Source organism: Diceros bicornis, chromosome 35 (assembly GCF_020826845.1).
Source record: "Diceros bicornis minor isolate mBicDic1 chromosome 35, mDicBic1.mat.cur, whole genome shotgun sequence".
Classification (NCBI taxonomy): Eukaryota; Metazoa; Chordata; class Mammalia; order Perissodactyla; family Rhinocerotidae; genus Diceros; species Diceros bicornis.
In genome coordinates, this window is record NC_080774.1 from 27,288,146 (window position 1) to 27,307,312 (window position 19,167).

Sequence of the window (19,167 nt, forward strand, 5' to 3'; positions counted from 1 at the left end):
CAAATATGCCCTACATACTCCATCTTGGAGAAAACTTGCATGGTTTCTCTGTGCCTTTGTGATGTAGTTGGACAGGTAGATCAACCTATAATGTCATTTGAGTTACAACCCAATTTCTGAGAAATCAAGAGCAGCTGTCCTTAAAAAGATCCTTGCAAGACTCAAAATGCAGCTCTAGAGGCAGTTCAGGTTCCATTTCCCTTATCTTAAAGAGCTTGCAAACTCTCCAGGAAATATCAAGCTCATCACTAATTCCTAGGACTGAAAAAAAGAGGAAGAAAGGAAAGAAAAACAGCCATAAGAGTGCCCTTGACAAAAATCTAGCATCTTGAGTGTCTTCTCCACAAATATTAGTAAAAAAGTCATAAAACAAAATTTGTATTCATAACTAGGGAGCTTTGTATTACTATACCTGATTCATGGCAGTAATTTCAAAACAATAGCTGTAGAGTCTCTCTGTTTGTGTGTCTATATACTCTGTGGTCTTTTTTTGGCTTCCAAGAGGCCCCTTAGCACTAGCTTTCACCTTATGCACATATTTAACCTGAGCAAAGTTTAGTGAGGGCCAGTCTTATGGAGATGCCGAAGTCTTGCCCTATGGTGTTTTCCTTTTTATGACAAATGACACAAAAGACAGAGACAAGGAAAGATAGTGACCATCTCTGATATGAGAAGGATCAATAAACCAAATTTCTCACAGTTGCTGAATGATCCATCATCTGGCCATTTTCTCCAGAGTTTAAAGAACATCGTGGTGATGCAGGGTTATAAAAGAATATCACCTGGGGCTGGCCCGGTGGCGCAAGCAGTTAAGTGCACGCGCTCCGCTGCGGCGGCCCGGGCTTCGCTGGTTCGGATCCCGGGCGCGCACCGACGCACTGCTTGGTAAGCCATGCTGTGGCGGCGCCCCATATAAAGTGGAGGAAGATAGGCACCGATGCTAGCCCAGGGCCGTCTTCCTCGGCAAAAAAAGAGGAGGATTGGTGGATGTTAGCTCAGGGCTGATCTCCTCACAAAAAAAAAAAAAAAAAGAATATCACCTTTTCCTGTTTCATGGGCTCATAGCTAAAAGTCACCCAGTTTGGGAGAATGCAGCCTAATGGGCTACAGGTGGGGATTGAATTAGCCTTTCCCATTTTTTCCTAATTTAGAGACAGCTGGTGAAAATTATATATATGCTTCAGCTAGAACCAAGACCCACACAATGAAGGCCAAACCAAAACTTCCTTTTGATGGCCAATGTAATTCCCCTGAGGCTGACAGCAGTTTGGTAGGACTCTTAGCTGCAAAATGGAGTGCAACCATATTTTTACCCAACTGTAGCTTGGGACCTCCAACCTGATGATTATTAAGCCAAGCCCTCAGGACACTAAACAAGCCTGGTAATGTTCTGCAGTTCTTCATAAACATTTATAGCTTCTGGTAACTTTAGGTGTCAGAAGGTGGTGAGCTCAGCTCTTTAAAGAAATTTTTCTATTACCTGGCTCTTAAAAAGAAGCCCCCAAGTGGCCACTGTAATTTTAAATTATCCCAAATTATATTGCCAGCTGCTTACAGTTATCCCAATTTTAGGGGGATTTTTCCAAAGTGGTTGCAACAATCAAAGTAATTTCTTTTCTTTTTATTGTGAAATTTTTATTGTACATTATTGTTTGTCAGTCACCATATAAGTGCATCCCTCCACAGCTTGTGCCCACCCCCCACCCCCCACCCCCCTAGACCCTGGTAACCACCAAACAGTTCTATCTGTGCGTGTGTTGGTTTATTTTCCGCATATGAGTGAAATCATGCCCTGTTTGTCTTTCTCTTTTTGGCTTATTTCACTTAACGTAATACCCTCCAGGTCCATCCATGTTGTTGCAAATGGGATGATTTTGTCTTTCTTTATGGCTGAGTAGTATTCCATGGTATATATATACCACATCTTCTTTATCCATTCATCAGTCGAGGCACACTCGGGTTCTTCCATGTCTTGGCTATAGTGAATAATGCTGCGATGAACATAGGGATGCAGAAGTCTCTTTAGATCGTTGATTTCAGGTTCGTTGGGTAGACACCCACTAGTGGGATAGCTGGATCATAAGGTATTTCTATTTTTAATTTTTTGAGGAATCTCCTTACTGTTTTCCATAGAGGCTGCACCAGTCTGCATTCCCACTAGCAGTGGATTAGGGTTCCCATTTCTCCACAGCCTCTCCAGCATTTGTTGCTTTTTGTCCTGGTGATTATAGCCATTCTAACGGGTCTAAGGCGATATCTTTGTGTGGTTTTGATTTGCATTTCCCTGATGACTAGTGATGTTGAGCATCTTTTCATGTGCCTATTGGCCATCTTCTCTGGCAAAGTGTCTGTTCATTTCCTCTGCCCATTTTTTGATTGGGTTGTTTGTTTTTTTGTTATTCAGTTGTGTGAGTTCTTTATATATTATGGAGATTAATCCCATGTCAGATATACAGTTTGCAAATATGTTTTCCCAGCTGGTGGGTTCCCTATTCATTTTGATCCTGGTTTCATTTGCCTTGTAGAAGATCTTTAATGTGATGAAGTCCCACTTGTTTATTTTTTCTTTTATTTCCCTTGTCTGAGTCGACATGGAATTCAAGAAGATCCCTATATGGCTGATGGCAAGTAGTGTACTACCTGTATTTTCCTCCAGGAGTTTTATAATTTCAGGTCTCACCTTCAGGTCTTTGATCCATTTTGAGTTAATTTTTGTGTATGGCAAAAGAAGGTGGTCTACTTTCATTCTTTTTTGCAAGTGGCTGTTCGGTTTTCCCAGCACCATTTATTGAAGAGACTTTCCTTTCTCCACTATATGCCCTTAGCTCCTTTGTCAAAGATTAGCTGCCTATAGATATGAGGTTTTATTTCAGGACTTTCAATTCTGTTCCATTGATCTGTGTGTCTGTTTTTGTACCAGTACCAGGCTGTTTTAATTACTTTCACCTTGTAGTATGTTTTGAAGTCAGGGATTGTGATGCCTCCAGCCTCGTTCTTCTTTTTCAGGATTGCTTTAGCTATACGGGGTCTTTTGTTGCCCCATGTGAATGTTAGTATTCTTTGTTCTATTTCCGTGAAGAATGTCCTTGGGATTCTGATTGGGATTGCATTGAATCTGTAGATTGCTTTAGGTAGTATGGACATTTTAACTATGTTTATTCTTCCAATCCAAGTGTATGGAATATTTTTCCATTTCTTTATGTCATCATTGATTTCGCTCAATAATGTCTTATATTTTTCATTGTATAGGTCTTTCACTTCCTTGGTTAAATTTACCCCTAGATATTTTATTTTTTGTTGTTGTTGTTGCAATTGTAAATGAGATTGTCTTCTTGAGTTCTCTGTTAGTTTGTTGTTGGTATATAGAAATGCAACTGATTTCTGTAAGTTGATTTTATACCCTGCCACTTGACTATAGTTGTTGATTATTTCTAATAGTTTTCCAATGGATTCTTTAGGGATTTCTATATATAAGATCATGTTATCTGCAAACAGCGAGAGTTGCACTTCTTCGTTGCCTATTTGGATTCCTTTTATTCCTTTTTCTTGCTTAATTGCTCTGGCCAGAACCTCCAGTACTGTGTTGAATAAGCATGGTGAGAGTGGGCACCCTTGTCTTGTTCCTGTTTTCAGATGGATGGCTTTCAGTTTTTCCCCATTGAGTATGATGTTGGCTGTGGGTTTGTCATATATGGCCTTTATTATGTTAAGGTGCTTTCTTTCTATACCCATTTTGTTGAGAGTTTTTATCATAAACGGATGTTGGATCTTGTCAAAAGCCATCTCTGCATCTATTGAGATGATCATATGGTTTTTATTCCTCATTTTTTTAATGTGGTGTATCACATTGATTGATTTGTGGATGTTGAACCATCCCTGTGTCCCTGGTATAAATCCCATTTGATTGTGGTGTATGATCTTTTTAATGTATTTCTGTATTTGGTTTGCCAATATTTTGTTGAGGATTTTTGCATCTATGTTCATCAGCGATATTGGTCTGTAGTTTTTCTTCTTAGTATTGTCTTTGCCTGGCTTTGGTATCAGGGTGATGTTGGCCTCAAAGAATGTGTTGGGAAGTATTCCATCTTCCTCTATTTTTTGGAATAGTTTGAGAAGGATGGGTATTAAGTCTTCTTTGAATGTTTGGTAAAATTCTCCAGAGAAGCCATCTGGTCCTGGACTTTTATTTTTGGGGGGTTTTTTGGTTACTGTTTCAATCTCTTTACTTGTGATGGTCTATTCAGGTTCTCTATTTCTTCTTGACTCAGTTTTGGGAGGTTGTATGAGTCTAGGAATTTATCTATTTCTTCTAGATTATCCAATGTGTTGGCATACACTTTTTCATAGTATTCTCTTATAATCTTTTGTATTTCTGTGGTATCTGTTGTAATCTCTCCTTTTTCATTTCTAACTTTATTTATTTAAGCCTTCTCTCTTTTTTTCTTGGTGAGTCTGGCTAAGGGTTTGTCAATTTTGTTTATCTTCTCAAAGAACCAGCTCTTTGTTTCATTGATCCTTTCTACTGTTTATTTAATTTCAATTTCATTTATTTCTGCTCTGATTTTTATTATTTCTCTCCTTCTGCTGAGTTTAGGATTTGTTTGTTCTTCTTTTTCTAATTCTGTTAGGTGTAGTTTGAGGTTGCTTATTTGGGCTTTTTGTGTTTGTTAAGGTGGGCCTGTATTGCTATGAGTTTCCCTCTCAGGACCGCTTTTGCTGCATCCCATATGAGTTGGTATGGTGTATTTTAATTTTCATTTGTCTCCAGATATTCTTTGATTTCTCCTTTAATTTCATCAATGATCCATTAGTGGTTTAGTAGCATGTTGTTGAGTCTCCACAGCTTTGTCACTTTCCCGGTTTTTTCCTTGTAGTTGATTTCTAACTTCATGGCATTATGGTCTGAAAAGATGCTTGTTATGATTTCAATCTTCTTAAATTTATATAAGCATGCCTTGTTTCCCAACATATGGTCTATTCTTGAGAATGTTCCATGTGCACTTGAGAAGAATGTGTAATCTGCTGTGTTTTGATGGAGTGCTCTGTATATGTCTATTAAGTCCATCTCATCTAGTTTTTCATTTAGTTCCATTATTTCCTTATTTATTTTCTGTCTGGATGATCTGTCCATTGATTGGAGTGGGGTGTTAAGATCCCCTACTATTATAGTGTTGTTAATATCTCCTTTTAGGTTTGTTAATAGTTGCTTTATGTACCTTGGTGCTCCTATATTGGGTGCATATATATTTAAAAGTGATTTGTATTCTTCGTGGAGTGTTCCTCTTATCATTATATAATGCCCCTCTTTGTCTCTCATTACCTGTTTTATCTTGAAGTCAACTTTGTCTGTTATAAGTATGGCAACACCTGCTTTCTTTCGTTTGCATTTAGCTTGGAGTATTGTCTTCCATCCTTTCACTCTGATCCTGTGTTTGTCTTTAGAGCTGAGATGTGTTTCCAGGAGGCAGCATATTTTTGGGTCTTGTTTTTTAATCCATCCCACCACTCTGTGTCTTTTGATTGGAGAGTTTAGTCCATTTACATTTAGGGTAATTATTGATATTTGGGGGCTTGTTGTTATTATTTTATCGCTCTTTTTCTGGTTCTTTTGCATTTTTTTTGTTTCTCATCCCATGTGTTTTGGACTACCAATGCAGTTTGGTAGCTCTGTATGGGGGTTCTCTTAGTTTTCTCTTTCTTTATCACGTGTGATTCTGTTCTGATTATATGGTTAGTGGTTACCATGAGGTTTGTATAAAAAATCTCGTGGATGTCATAGTCCATTTTTTGATGGCCTCTGATTCCCTTAGACTAAGTTGATTTGATCCCTTTCCTCTTCCCCTTCTATGTTATTGTTGACACATCTTATTCCTTCTTGTGTTGTGAGTTCATGTTTAACATGATGAGGTTATATTTATGCTTGGTGCTTACCTTCCCTTGACCTTTGGTGTTTACTAATCTATTTTGATAGAGGACTGCAATTTTTCTGGTTTTTTCAACCTATTTTCCTCCTCGTTCAAAACTTTGAATCCCCTTTCTCTTTTTTTCTCAGGGATGAGGGCCTTCTTGAGCACTTTTTGTAGTGGGGGTTTTGTGGCAATGAACTCCCTTCGCTTTTGTTTATCTGGGATAGTTATTATTTCTCCATCATATCTGAAGGATATTTTTGCTGGATAGAGTATTCTTGGCTCAAAGTTTTTGTCCTTTAGAATTTTGAATATATCGTTCCACTCTCTCCCAGCCTGTAAAGTTTCTGTCAAGAAATCGGCTGAGAGCCTGATAGGAAATCCTTTGTATGGTATTTTTTTTTTTTGTCTAGCTGCTCTTAATATTTTTTCTTTGTCATTGATTTTTGCCAGCTTTACTACTATATGCCTTGGAGAGGGTCTTTTCATGTTGATATATTTAGGAGATCTATTAATTTCATTCGCTGGTATTTCCAGCTCCTTCTCCAGGTTTGGGAATTTCTCAGATATTATTTCTTTGAACAAGTTCTCTGCTCCTTTTCCCCTCTCTTCTCCCTCTGGAATACCTATAATCCTTATGTTGGATTTCCTAATTGAGTCGGATATTTCTCGGAGAGTTTCTTCATTTCTTTTTAGTCTTAGTTCTCTTTCCTCCTCCATCTGGAGCACTTCTGCATTGCTGTCCTCAATTTTGCTAATTCTTTCCTCCATATTGTCAGCTCTGGTGCTTGAGGCTTCTAGATTTGTCTTTATCTCCTCTATCGTATTTTTCATCTCTAAGATTTCTGATTTTTTTTTTATAGAGTCAATCTCTTTTGTGAAGAAACTCCTGATTTCACTGAATTGTCTGTCTGTGTTTTCTTGTATTTCATTAAGCTTTTTTTATGATGGCTATTTTGAATTCTCTGTCATCAAGGTTATACGTTTCTGTGCTTTCCAGGTTCACTTCTGAGTGCGTGTCATTTTCCTTTTGGTCTGGAGATTTAATATATTTTTGCATGGTGCCTGTTGGTGTTGGCTTACCTTTCCTCATAGTGAAAATATATGGTTGCAGATTCCTCCTGCTGCTGCTGGGTGGGGGTCAAGTGCTGTGTATTCTGGCCCACCTCAATCCTTGGGCACTCTTGTCAGCCCCTGGCTGATCTGTGGTGTGGCTGAGTGGAGGCTGCTGTGGGGGAAGTGTGCAAACAGCCAGAGCTGGAGTGCAGCAAGGCCAAAGCAGCTGGTGCTCGGGTGCAGGTGGGTTGAATCAGCTGCAGCTGAAGTGCCGCTGAGCCAAAGAAGCTGGAACTGGAATGTGGTGGGCCAGAGAAGCTGGAACTGGAGTGTGCTGGGCCGAAGAAGGAGGAACTGGAGCACCGCTGGGCCAAAGAAGCTGGAGTGCGATGGGCCAAAGTTGCTGGCACCAAGTCAGCTGGAGCCTGTGCACAGGCCAAGATGAAGCAGCTGGAACCAGTGGGAGAGGGGGTGGTCAAGCCGAAGGAGAAGGAGCTGCATGGTACGCTCCAGCCAAAAGAGCTGGGGCTGTGGCACAGTGGAGCCAGGGAAGCTGGGGCCGTGGCTTGGTCTAGCTGGAGCAGCTGGGGCTGTGGCAAGGTGGACTAAGCTGCCACTGCCTCTGGTGCAGAGGCACAGGCTCGCCCCACTGCTGGTTGGACCAGGAACCTGGGGGCCGCTGCCTCTGGGGACAGGGCTGAGCTGAGGCGCTGCTGTGCTGAAGCACCAGTCAGGCAGGCCGGGTGGGGGATGGGCGCTTACTTTCATCTCCCCGATCTCAGAGGTTTCTCACCTCGCTGTGGCTCTCTGCTCTCCTGAGGGGCTAGCTTATTGAAACTACCCTAACAACAGTTCCGCTCCCTCGGTAGGGGGATCCCCTCAGACTGTGAGGGGTCTTGGAGAGCACCGTTTTTCACGTGGCAAGCCACCTCCTCTGAGACCCACATGGTCTCAGTCTCTGGGTTGCAGTCCTTGGGGGAGGAAGGGAGCTCCTCTTACCTCCTTCCACTTACTCTAGAGATTCCAGGACCTCAGACCTCGGGTATATGGCTTCCTGGGTGCCTCAGACATCCCCTGTGTTGTGTGAATAGCTTCTGTTGGAATATGAATGTCCTTTTTGTTGTGTCTTAGAGGGGGAGAGTTCAATGGGGGAAGCTCACTCCGCCATGATGCTGACACCACTCTCAAAGTAATTTCTAAAAAGTGTTTGTTATGCAAGTCAGTGCCCAGTCAGTTCAATTCAGGTAAACACAAAATACAATTCTACTTATAACACAGATCAGAATACTAGCTAGTTTTCCAGAAGTAACTCAGAACCAGTGCCAGGAGCTACTCAAAACCAGATTACCAGGGGCAGCTCACAACCAGTGCCAGGAGTTGCCCAGATCCAGAAGAAACTTCATGAGTGAACTTTTTATCCTGCTTCTAATTACCTTGGGTGGTTCCGGCCCAAAGGTTGGGCCTCAGTCCACTAGGATTTCCCGCAATATAAGCCAAACTTACGTTTCAAGGGTGTGAAACCAGAGAGACAAGGTAAGGGACAGTTGCTTTCTTAAAGTTCTTCACCCAGAGCCCAGAGACATCTTGATCCAGAAGCTGTTTCTTCTTCCAAAGGGAAAAAAACCACCTTGGTGCCTGGAGCACCACAGCAGGGAACAGAAATCCAATCAGTCGAGCCTGTGGACAAAATTGTCTAGGCAGAAACTTAGGGTCAACAAAAAGATCCCACAACCTGCTAGAGGTTCCAGAGCCTCGAGCAGGTGGTTACAGGACCTTGTCCCTTTATGGTCACCAGTTGTTATTACATAAAATTTGGGTTCTCTTGCCTGATGTACATAAAGAGTCAATTAATTATGGCATCAGACTTTGGGGGAGAAATCAACTTTATTTTTATGAGATTGATCTACAAAGAGACTGGGGGGTGTGCCTTCAGATCTGTCTCCCTGATTCAGGATTTGGGGTGAAATTTAAGAAGTTAGGGAGAACATGGTGACACAGAAATGCTTGGTGGGACAGATTTTAGTTGCTAGGCTTCAGGCATTGATGGTAAGGCTTTAAACTTGTTTTATGAGGTTCTAAACTTTTATGATAGGGCTCTAAACACTTATGATGAGGTGGAGAAGGCATTTTAACACAGGATCTTCCAGAGTGAGGGACCCCACGCATCTGATAAGAGTCTGACGTTCAAGTTCCAGTCATGTCCAGGTCCTTTGGGTTCCGCGGGAGAATCTTTTGTTCCTCAGTCATTTCAGGTCAAGATTTCTTCTTCTGCACATGCTCTGGCTATGTGATTTTGCATATTTTCTGAAGGGCAATTATTAATCACTCTGTTGATAAGAGATGGGGTCAGTTGAACTGGTCCTGGAAGGGCTGCAGTTATATAAATTAAAATAAAACTATGTACCCAGAGAGAAAGAAGCAAATTAGGGATAACATAAAAGGTTACAACCCAATTTCTGAGGCATTGAGAGCAAGTATCCTTGTCCCATAAATCTTTATAAAACTGAAGATGCAGCTCTACAGGCAGTTCAGATTCCACCCCTTCCCTTTCACCAATGCTAAAAGCTCCCCTGACTCAAAGCCTGGTAACCTCTCCAGGAACTCTTATTTAGACCATCCCCAATTCCTAAGACTGAAGGAAAATTTAAATCAAGATTACCCTGAATCTCCTGGGAAAAAACTTGTGTTCTTTTCTCTCTGTCCTTTGAAGTTGTAAATTTGTCCATATCTTTAGAATGAATGTAGTTTCAGGTCTCACCTTCAGGTCTTTGATCCATTTTGAGTTAATTTTTGTGAATGGCGATAGCACATGGTCCACTTTCATTCTTTTGCATGTGGCTGTCCAGTTTTCCCAACACCATTTATTGAAGAGACTTTCCTTTCTCCATTGCATGTTCTTAGCACCTTTGTCAAAAATTAGCTGTCCGTATATGTGTGGTTTTATTTCTGGGCTTTCAATTCTGTTCCATTGATCTGTGTGTCTGTTTTTGTACCAGTACCATGCTGTTTTGATTACTATTGCTTTGTAGTATGTTTTGAAGTCAGGAATTGTGATGCCTCCTGCTTTGTTCTTTTTCTTTAGGATTTCTTTAGCTATTCGGGGTCTTTTGTTGCCCCATATAAATTTTAGTATTCTTTTTTCTATTTCTGTGAAGAATGTCATTGGGATTCTGATTGGGATTGCATTGAATCTGTAGATTGCTTTAGGTAATATAGACATTTTAACTATGTTTATTCTTCCAATCCACGTGCATGGGATATCTTTCCATTTCTTTATGTCATCGTAGATTTCCCTCAATAATGTCTTGTAGTTCTCATTGTATAGGTCCTTCACTTCCTTGGTAAGATTTATTCCTAGGTATTTTATTCTTTTTGATGCAATCGTAAATGGTATTATCTTTTTGAGCTCTCTTTCTGTTAGTTCATTATTAGCATATAGAAATGCAACTGATTTTTGTAGATTGATTTTGTACTCTGCAACTTTGCTGTAGTTGTTGATTGTTTCTAACAGTTTTCCAACAGATTCTTTAGGGTTTTCTATATATACAATCATGTCATCTGCAAATAGTGAGAGTTTCACTTCTTCGTTACCTATTTGGATTCCTTTTATTCCTTTTTCTTGCCTAATTGCTCTGGCCAAAACCTCCAGTACTATGTTGAACAGGAGTGGTGAGAGTGGGCAGCCCTGCCTCGTTCCTGTTCTCAGAGGAATGGCTTTCAGTCTTTCCCCGTTGAGTATGATGTTAGCTGTGGGTTTGTCATATATGGCCTTTATTATGTTGAGGTACTTTCCTTCTATTCCCATTTTATTGAGAGTTTTTATCATAAATGGATGTTGTATCTTGTCAAATGCCTTCTCTGCGTCTATTGAGACGATCATGTGGTTTTTATTCTTTGTTTTGTTGATGTGATGTATCACGTTGATTGATTTGCGGATGTTGAACCATCCCTGCGTCTCTGGTATAAATGCCACTTGATCATGGTGTATGATCTTTTTAATATATTGTTGTATTCGGTTTGCCAATATTTTGTTGAGGATTTTTGCATCAATGTTCATCAGCGATATTGGTCTGTAATTTTCTTTCTTTGTATTGTCTTTGTCTGGTTTTGATATCAGGGTGATGTTGGCCTCATAGAATGATTCAGGAAGTGTTCCATCTTCCTCTATTTTTTGGAATAGTTTGAGGAGGATGGGTATTAAATCTTCTTTGAATGTTTGGTAAAATTCACTGGAGAAGCCATCTGGTCCTGGACTTTTATTTTTTGGGAGGTTTTTGATTACTATTTCAATCTCTTTACTTGTGATTGGTCTATTCAGATTCTCCATTTCTTCTTGGTTCAATTTTGGGAGGTTGTATAAGTCTAAGAATTTATCCATTTCTTCTAGATTGTCCAATTTGTTGGCATATAATTTCTCATAGTATTCTCTTATAATCCTCTGTATTTCCATGGTATCCGTTGTAATTTCTCCTCTTTCATTTCTAATTTTATTTACTTGAGCCTTTTCTCTTTTTTTCTTAGTTAGCCTGGCTAAGGGTTTGTCTATTTTGTTTATCTTCTCGAAGAACCAACTCTTTGTTTCATTAATCCTTTCTACTGTTTTTTTGGTCTCAATATCATTTATTTCTGCTCTGATTTTTATTATTTCTCTCCTTCTGCTGGCTTTGGGCTTTGTTTGTTCTTCTTTTTCTAGTTCTGTTAGGTGTAATTTACGGTTGCCTATTAGGGCTTTTTCTTGTTTGTTAAGGTGGGCTTGTATCGCTATGAGTTTCCCTCTCAGGACCGCTTTTGCTGCATCCCATATGGTTTGATATGGCATGTTATCATTTTCGTTTGTTTCCAGATAGTTTTTGATTTCTCCTTTAATTTCATCAATGATCCATTGGTTGTTCAGTAGCATGTTGTTTAATCTCCACATTTTTGTCACTTTCCCAGTTTTTTTTTCCTGGTTCATTTCCAGTTTCATAGCCTTATGGTCTGAAAAGATGCTTGTTATGATTTCAATCTTCTTAAATTTATTGAGGCTTGCTTTGTTTCCCAACATATGGTCTATCCTAGAGAATGTTCCATGTGCGCTTGAGAAGAACGTGTAGTCAGCTGTTTTTGGGTGGAGTGCTCTGTATATGTCTACTAGGTCCATCTCGTCCAGTTTTTCATTTAAGTCTAATATTTCTTTATTAACTTTTTGTCTGGATGATCTATCCATTGCTGTAAGTGGGGTGTTAAGATCCCCTACTATTATTGTGTTGTTGTTGATTTCTCCTTTTAGGTTTGTTAATAGTTGTTTTATGTACATTGGTGCTCCTATGTTGGGTGCATATATATTTATAAGTGATATGTCTTCTTGATGGAGTGTCCCTTTTATCATTATATATTTCCCTTCTTTGTCTTTCTTAACCTGTTTTATCTTGAAGTCTACTTTGTCTGATATGAGTATGGCAACACCTGCTTTCTTTTGTTTGCCATTAGCTTGGAGTATTGTCTTCCATCCTTTCACTCTGAGCCTGTGCTTGTCTTTAGTGCTAAGATGTGTTTCCTGAAGGCAGCATATTGTTGGGTCTTGCTTTTTAATCCATCCTGCCACTCTGTATCTTTTGATTGGAGAGTTCAATCCATTTACATTTAGGGTAATTATTGAAATATGAGGGTTGAATGTTGCTGTTTTGTCATTTATTTTCTGGTTCTTTTGCATTTCCTTTGTTTCTTGTCCCATTTGTTTTGGACTGCCAATTCAGTTTGGTTGTTCTGTCTTGTGATTCTTCTAGTTTTCTCTTTGTTTATCATATGTGGTTTTAATTTGATTATTTGTTTAGTGGTTACCTTGAGGTTTGGGCGAAAAATCTTCTGTATGAGATAGTCCATTATCTGATAGCCTCCTATTTCCTTATACTAAGTCAATTCAGTCACTTTCCTCTTCCCCTTCTAAGTTGCTCTTGTTATGCCTTATTCTATCTTGTGTTGTGGCTGTGTGTTTACAGTGATGAGGTTAAATTTATTTTTGGTGAATTTCTTCCTTTGATCTTTGAGTTTAGTATTTAAGTGGTTGCTAACCTATTCCGGTAAAGATCTACTATTTCTCTGATTTTGTCTACCTACTTTTCTCCTTACTCCAAGCTTTGTGTTCCCTTTCTCTTCTTGTTTTCAGGCCTGAGGGCCTTCTTGAGTATTTCTTGTAGTGGGGGTCTCGTGGCCATGAACTCCCTTAGCTTTTGTTTATCTGGGAGAGTTACTATTTCTCCATCATATTTGAAGGATATTTTTGCTGGATAGAGTATTCTTGGCTGAAAGTTTTTGTCTTTTAGTATTTTGAATATATCATTCCAGTCTCTTCTAGCCTGAAAAGTTTCTGTTGAGAAATCCGCTGAGAGCCTGATGGGAGTTCCTTTGTACATTATTTTTTGTTTTTGTCTAGCTGCCCTTAATATGGTTTCTTTGTCGTTGACCCTGGCTAGCCTTACCACTAGGTGTCATGGTGAAGGCCTTTGTCTGTTAATATATATAGGCATCCTGTTGGCTTCGCTTACTGGTATTTCCTGCTCCTTCCCCAGATTTGGGAAATTTTCAGCTATTATTTCCTTGAATAGGCTCTCTGTTCCTCTTTCCCTCTCCTCTCCCTCAGGAATACCTATAATTCTTATGTTACATTTTCTAATAGAGTCCGATATTTCTCGGAGTCTTTCTTCATTTCTTTTTAGTCTTAGTTCTCTCTCTTCTTCCATCTGGAGTATATCTGTATTCCTATCCTCTAAAGTACTAATTCTTTCCTCCATATTGTCAGCTCTGTTCTTTAAAGATTCCAGATTCTCCTTTATCTCCTCCATTGTGTTCTTCATCTCCGTCAGCACTGATAGGTTTTTCTTTATGATTTCAATCTCTTTTGTGAAGAAACTCCTAATCTCATTTAATTGTTTGTCTGTGTTGTCTCGTATTTCGTTGAGTGTTTTTATGATAGCTATTTTGAAATCTCTGTCATTTAGTTTATGGATTTCTGTGTCTTCGGGGTTGATTTCTGGGTGCTTGTCATTTTGTTTCTGGTCTGGTGATTTCATATATTTTTGCATTGTGGTTCCTGTGTTGGTTTTGATTTTCCTCATCCTGGAAGTCTCTGGTTGCAATTTCCACCTGCCGCCACTGTCTGGTGGTAAAGGGCTGTGTAGTCTAAGCCCCCTGCGTTCTGCCCCAGTTTTTCTGCTGCAATCCGCAGTTTTGTTTTGTTTTGTTTTGTTTTTTTTCCCCACTGCGATCCACGGGTCCAGTCCAGTTTGTTCCGGTCTGCCTCGGATCGCTAGATCTGGTCGAGCTGCAGACTCCGGGTTGCGGAGAGGGGGGAGCTCTCTCTTTTGCCCTCTGGGTCCCTGACGGGGGAGGCTTCTCGTTTGCCCCTCTTTATCCGCTCTCTGGGGTGCTCAGATGTTGATGGTAGCCCTGTGGCTCCTCTGAGCCCTCTGTGCGGGAGTTTCCCACTGGCTGAGAGAGCCCGAAGAGCTACAGTTTCCCGCCCAGGGCCGCCCCTCCCCCCTCTCTGGGAGCCGCGCGGACCAGATCGCTGATCTGATGGGGAGGGAGTGGAGTTCTCCTTACCTCTCCCCACTTCCTCCGGGGGCCCAGCACGTTCCGCTCTCAGATGTGCGGCAGTGTGGATCACTCCGCTCTAGCTTTTCACTGTCTGGGATTCCGTTGTTGGTCTGTGGCTGTTGCTTTAGTTGTATCTTGTGGGGGAAGAATTCACGGGAAAGCTCACTCCGCCATGATGCTGACGTCACTCCTCTTTAGAATGAATGTAAACACCCCAGGAGATAACAGCCCACAGTCACGTGAGACTAAGCCTGGCTAGCTGAATCAGTAAAGCTTGAGGTTCAAGAAAAAGAAAGTGGGGGAAAGTTTCATTTTAAATGCAGGCTGCTAGAGAGGCTCTCTCCTCCAAATCTAATTCATTACCTCTTTATCTACAGCAAAGATAAATCTTAAAGTCTTCTCCCCAAATATTAACAACAACAGCAAAAACTTTTAGGCAGGTAACCTTAACTTATTCTATCTGCTAGAGACACAATTATTTGTAAAATACTGAGTTTTGTATTGTACCTGATTCATGGCTATAATTTTTAAAATAAAAGCTGTAAGATCTCTGTGTTGGGCTATAAATACGTATGTACACTATACATGTGTGATATTTTCCTACCTCCAGATGGTATTAACAAAATTAACTTCTAAAAAGAGTTCTATTTAATGAACTTAAAGTAAGGGCTTATATAAATTATTTCTAAATATAATAGAAACTAACACAAATGTGTTTCAAGTTAACATGATATAAAATAATCTTTGGTCAATAAAAGCTTGCTTAATTTTACTGGTTTAATGAAAGGCATGTCTTCAGAGTTCTCAGCACTGGAGATAATGGAAATATACAACTTTTATTCTACCTGGGTTATTAATCAAATAATCTCATGTTATCACTGCTATAAAATTTGTCAGCAAGAAAAATTTAACTTAAAATGATAGCTAACTACTTTAACATTTCATAAAATTTTCAAGAATAATCTGTAATTGTTAAGAATGAATGAATTATATACACTTTAATGAAATAAGGAATTTTAAGCACAATTATTATGTTTTCTGGAATGTGTACTTTAAAATAGCTTCCCCAAATCTTTTGGTAACTTGAAACCTTAGAGTTTTTATAAGTGAAAGTAAATGATAGAAAATTAATTGAATATGTACAAAAGATAAAACAGATCTCCAGATAAATTAAAACAGGAAAATGTTAATTACTGAAGAGGTGTCTCTCTACTTTTGGCTTCTTACTATAGAAAAACTAAAAAATGTCTGGGTCTATGAGTAAATACATCTTGTGCCACATTAAAAAACTTATGCTATGAGAAAAATGTATGTTTTCAGTAAAAGAAGGTATAAGAAATGGAAATAATTTTGTTAAGAAAGTAAATTTGTCCTACAGTAAAACTGGTTTTGGGAAAGAAGAGAGGACAAATTCTGAATAAAAGAGAGAGTTTGTGGAAGGGGAACCATGAGAAAGAGTCTTGTGGGTGGTCAAGCTGGCTAAGATTGGAATGAATTTAATTAAGTAACTGAGTTTTAATATAAAAAATAAGCTGGTGCAATATTAGAATTTGGCTTTCTCTCTGTTTGTTATAAGGACGAGGTTTCTTTGACTTTTAATCTACTGCTGATAAAGAGATTATGAAAAGTTTTACTTTACCTTTGAGTAATCTTCCTAAAAGGCAAGGATGTTATGTTTTATCAAAATAATTTCGTGTGCTTTGGGGCCAGCCTGGTGGCGTAGCAGTTGCGTGTGTGTGCTCCACTTTGGCGGCCAGGGGCTCGCAGGTTCGGATCCCAGGCTCACACCAACGCACTGGTTGTCAAGCCATGCTGTATTGGCGTCCCATATAAAGTAGAGGAAGATGGACATGCATGTGATCTCAGAGCCAATCTTCCTTAGCAAAAAGAGGATGATTGGCATCAGATGTTAGCTCAGGGCTAATCTTCCTCACACACAAAAAAGAAAAAATAATAATAATTTGCTGTGCTATAGGTTAAACACTGAATCTCTCCTATTACAGAAAGCCAAGGTTTTGCAGCTATGTAACCTACTGTATTTGTCTTTGAAATCTTATTGTCACCTTGGTTAAACAGATAATTAAATATTAAGTTTCATAGTGATCTGTGATCCTATTTAGGCTAGTATTTTAAGACCCTCTTTGATATTTTTGACAAACTACTCCAAGTCAGATTCTAAATGAAGTCTTTGTTGACCTCTAGCTAACATTGGATTTTTCAAAGGATCCTTGAAACATCTCAAAAAATTGGTTTTCTCTCCTTTCAAAAAGAGATATATTAAACTAATTAGGCTTATCTGATATGTTAAATTACACGAGAAGCATTGTCAAATAAGGAATAACATTAAGCCTTCTTTATGTTATGTCTTTACAAGTAAAAGAGTTCCAAATATTATGTGAAATTCCTAGGAGTCTAAGATGTCCTGGGATAAAATGTCTGTCATCAAAATCAAGGCTCACACTAAATATCAGGACAGCTCCTTAGCTGACTTTCATATAAAGACAGCAACAACAGAATCTATAAAGATTGGCAAATGCGGATGAGGTCTATTCTGCCTCTGTAAAGAACAGTCCCTCATGGCTAGACTTTTGCCATCCTGATGTCCTTGCAACATGGCAACAGTCTGCTCCTAAAGCAGAGAAATCAAGGTGGGTAAACAATGGCTGTAATTCAACAGTCAGGACTATGGGAATCCCAAGATGCCCACTGGGCTCTTCCCAGCTCTCTGGCAAATCCTATTTTTCAGTTTTTACATTCCTTCACCCACTATAGGAAAGACTATTTCTGTTCCCAGAGGCCTCAGAACTCCTCCCTCTGAGTCCTCTGAGAACCTACTTCATTAAACTACCACTTCCTATGGCTCATCAATATATTCTTGTTATTGTCTGTGTTTTCTGACTGGGATAATGCCTTTCCCCTACCACAAAGCTGATGCCCCCATAATGGCAAAAAAACTGTTAGAACATGTGCTTCCCACTTGGGATGTACCTTCCACAATCTCCAGTGACCAAGGCACCCACTTCACTGGGCTACATGAGCTGAAAAATATGCTCTAATGTTTTGTTTTTCCAGACTCAAAAATATGTTTTCTTGGGGACGGCCCAGTGGCGTAGCAGTTAAGATCACATGTTCCACTTCGGCAACCCAGGGTTCACCGGTTCTGATCCTGGGCATGGACTGATGTATGGCTCATCAAGCCCTGTTGTGGCAGCATCCCATGTAGAAGAGCTACAACTCTACAACTATGATACACATATGTACTGGGGCTTTAGGGAGAAAAAAGAAAAAGAGGAAGATTGGCAACAGATGTTAGGTCAAGGCCAATCTTCCTCAAAAAAAAAAAAAGAAATGTTTTCTCTTAATCTATCGACAAATAGTAAGACATATCTTTTAGAACAAAGATGAAACATTGACTTTTTCTCCCTATCTGATCCCTCCAGAATTCAGAAAGTCGCAGTGAATATTCTTATTTTCACTTGTATAAATAATAAAGCCAAATTTTTAATATAAACAAATTAGTTTTGCTGCGATTATCTTTGGGAAAAACATCTATGGTAATTGTAGAGAGAAAAATTCTGTTTGCAACTTTGTAGATATTAGATTCTAGTCCTGTTAATTGTCTTTGAGTTTTGTTGTATACTGTGGACTAGACTCCTCTGGCTTAAGATATTGCCTTTGGTCTTGCTGACTGTTCACAGTCGCCTCTTTGGAAAACAAGAACTAACTCCACATAAGCCTGTCAACAGCAGATCAGCGTCTGTTGGTTCACAGCCTTCTGCTGATGCCCTGTTGCATTACATGAGTTTGACCAGCTACTGAGTCTCTACTTTCTTATGCTCAAGCCCATCATCAACAGGTTCAAGACACCTTCCTGGATTCCAATTTAAAGGATCCTGTTGGTCACAGTCTAGAGCCTGGTGACTGGATATTCTGGAAGCATCATCAGAGAAACGCAGCCCTCAAGCCCTGTTGGAAAGGACTTTAGTGACTGAAGGACATGGCTTCCCAGGACAGAGCCTTCCTGGCAATGAGGGAAATAGCAACATATTGAACAGTTGTTCTGTGATGCTTTCTGCAGAAAGATCTAGATCAAAAGGGGAAATGTGGACAGAGATAACAAAGCGGAATAACGTATGTCCAGGCTTCTAAAACAGAGCTGGGAGGCCACTAAGGAAATGGGCCTTATGCACGCACACCACGTCTCTACCCAGAGGGAATGTAGCTTTTGAACTGTGCTCTTCTGTTGTCTTCTGGACGTTGTCTCAAGAAATATGTTTACTCTCATAGATAAGAACTTTCTGCCATAGAGGTTGCCATAGCAACTGATCACATATAACCAAGAATTGACAGTTGTTTCCAGCACCAATCACAAATCCTACAAAACCACCTGTGTAACTTATCTCTTTTTGCCTTTGTAAACCCCTGCCTCCCTGTCCTCCTCAGAACACATTTTGGATTTCTGCCTGAATCTGTGTCTCCTGAGTTGCAATTCTAATTGCCCAAATAAATATCTGCTATTTGCATTGTAGTGAAGTTTTCCTCAATCAGCATCTCAGTTCTAGAGGCTAGGAGTTCCAGATCAAGGTCTGGGAGGGTTGATTTCTTGTGAGGCCTCTCTTCCTGGCTTGCA